Raw genomic sequence first — 3,321 nt, forward strand, 5'->3', positions numbered from 1 at the left:
TGATTTGAAAGAAAAGACAAACAGCGCTTGCGAAGCTGAGCAGGGGGCGCGGGCGGGGCGTTGTATCTATCGCTCACTAGGTCGGCTACGATAGGCTCCCGCGCGCCGAGCCGACATGTTGACGGACCAGCGCGGCGTGGTTATGAATTTCGCGCCTTTTTAAGTTGATTTTACTATTACAATGCAAGCTACACACAGATATTTCTACCTTTCCATAAAATGGCTGCATATATTATTTTATAGTAAGAGACTTATCTCTACGGACTTTAATTCAATATTAGATCTTACAGGACAAAAAACGCATATTAATTGTAAAGCACATATCCTATTCTTCTAATTTTTTGCCTTGCCTATTAACTTAAGAATTTAGATATGATATTGTGCATTTTTCAAACTTTAATTCAATATTGACAAAATAATAAGCTAATTTGAGTTTGACAAAGTAGCACGTTGATTTTTTTTCTAAAAATTTGATAGCATAAAGCCTCATACATATTATAAAAGACGATGCTTAAATTTTGTACTTTAATTCAATATTCAAAATTCATCAGTAAAAATACATAAATACCTTATTTATATCTAACGCTCGTTCTAAATTTTCTTCATATATTACAAATATGCTTAAAAATATGTCCCATACCAGATAAACATCACTTTTCACTCTTTAGAATTATCGAAACTTATAGGGCAAAAATCCGGTCCCACTATTGGTCTAAATGTATAGAATCGCGGGTAGGAAGAAACACGATTGTGAAGAAATAATGACTGTGAAGAATAACGCATTTATTGTTTAACTTAATATATATTTATGTAATCTTTATTGCACATAAGGAAATACACTGTACAATAGGCGAACTTAATGCCGTAAGGCATTCTCTACCAGTCAATCTTTAGGCAAAGCAGATAAGTTGTAGGCGGTGTAAAAACATGAGGTACAAAGGGTGAGGGTGATACAAAGGTACATGTACGAACACAATACAATCATAAGAAATACTGAAACATAAACATACATATATATAAAATTGACACAAATATATATATATATATATAATTAATTATAAGTATATATATGGAACCAGATGAACTTACAAAGCAGAAACACTAAGATTTTTTTTTATTTAAGATTAATGCCAGCAAAGTGTTCACTTAAGGATTTTTTTAAAGCAAACCTGTTCGGACCATGGAGATATAAAATGGAGCACACTCTAACTCTTTTTATTATAGTAAATTGAACCTTATCACGGAGGCAGAAAGGTGTTCTTACCAGACTAGAGAAAACGGTCCACTTGAGATAGCAAAAGTGGGGCGTGGTGTCTCACTCGCACATGTTGCCAATGTTAAAAACATACCATTGTGGTAGTATTTATATCGATATACTACTGAAATTAAATACTTTCTTATACTATTTTAGTGCTATATACAGAGTGCGGTTCTCAAATCTTTTAAGTAATTTGTAAATAATTATGATGTCAATATTATTAACTGATTAAACCAAGCATGTGCATAACAAAAAAAAACATAATTTTAATATGGTAAATATTGTAGAAACTTTGAATATTAATTGGTATCCCTAACTTGATGACATATTTTCGAGATATTTCCAAAACACGTGAATGGTGGAGCTCAGCATTTAATTGCGTTAAAAAAATGTTGTGTGACAGGTTCTAAAAGTGAAAGTTTTGCTGATTTGTGGTATATATTTTTACAGGTGAACCACAATCATTCAATTTTAAGATAAAAATACAAGACGATAATTGTCAAACTCATTAGGGTGACCATGATGTCGGCACGATGTGAATCAGTTTTACACAATTCTTATTAAGTACTTAAGTAAGTTTATTTAATTAGGTATGTCTATATTTCGGCATTATTAAATTGGTGGAATGATAGCTATTACAGAATAATTAATTACCAAAATTGAAATCCAAAGTCCGAAACGGTTTAACTAACTATTTATATATACCTAATCGATTTGATATAGGTTGGATACACATTTCCGTCAGTAGAAAAAGGCGGCAAATTTGAAAACTAGTTGCAATCACAGATCTACGATGAGTAGATGACGCTTAAAGAATTATAGATTTAAGTGTGCAAAACGTAAGCCATCACGCATATGAACATACCATGAGTGCGAAAGAGGCAGACTACAAATGAAAAATCGTGACCATTTTTGAGTTCGACAGTGGCGGCTAATGGCCGCCATTTATTAATTTTCAAACACATGTCCGGCATCGTAACATCTTAAGTATTTTAATTAGAAAATATAAATCTCATCCACATGGAACCAGGGCTATAACCGCGAAAATCGAAGTTCATCAATTGCGGGCGTTTTTCTCTGTCACTCTTATTACGTCTTAGTGAGAGTAAAAGAGAAAGATCCCCGCAATTTGCGAATTACGGTTTTTGCGGTAAGCCCCCAGCTGTTAGTATGTGTAAGCGAGAGCGAATATCGAAAGAAGTTACGGCGGACTACCTTCCTCACGATCGATCATGGTGGCGGCCCGGTACGCCTATCAGCTATCAGTAACAGCTTTCAGGACGACTAAATTAAGTAAGATTTTGTGAAGCGTTTTACATAATACTAGCACAGCAAAAAGACAGTAAGATTCTCTCTGACTATGCACAAATGAGAAAAGATCTTGGCCAAACTATATATTCCACGTTATCCTAATATCCCAAATACATATAACTTGGTGACCATGAGTAGAAAGAGATGAAACGGCCAACCTTGACTTCTCATGTGGACACACTTTTTGGCCAATGTACCCTATCCGGTTAATCTTATAAGTCCGTGGTTCGGATACTGTCTAATTTTGACAGGGAGACTTTAATAAAGGCGAGCTGCCTGAATAGAGAAAGAATCGGACATGAGAGCCACAACTTATGCAATTTTTCTTAAGTGCTGTCACCGACTGGGACAGTCTTCTACCCAAAAAACATTTTCGGGGCACAAATAATTTACAAAAAAACGTTATTAAGGGGTCCGGGCAATAGCTCCAAAACGGATGTTTGGAGATATTGCAAATCATAAACGTGCAAACAGGTTCTCACCCTAAAGGCATATAACGTCTTCTTTCCGCCCGGGCTAAAAAATAGCAAGCCCTTTTTGTCATTATTTTATCATTCTGTTTCGAACGTGATGTTCTTGGTCGCACAAAGACTGTCAAAGACGAGTATATTCACATCATTAAGCTACACGTCTAGGTATGTAACTTTTCGCATGTCATAGATTTGGACCAAGCCATAGTCCTAGTATTATATAGATGTGCCATACGCGTGCGCCTGTGAGGGACATAACATACGCAATGCGACAAAATTAAA

Source organism: Cydia pomonella, chromosome 3 (assembly GCF_033807575.1).
Source record: "Cydia pomonella isolate Wapato2018A chromosome 3, ilCydPomo1, whole genome shotgun sequence".
Taxonomy (NCBI): domain Eukaryota; kingdom Metazoa; phylum Arthropoda; class Insecta; order Lepidoptera; family Tortricidae; genus Cydia; species Cydia pomonella.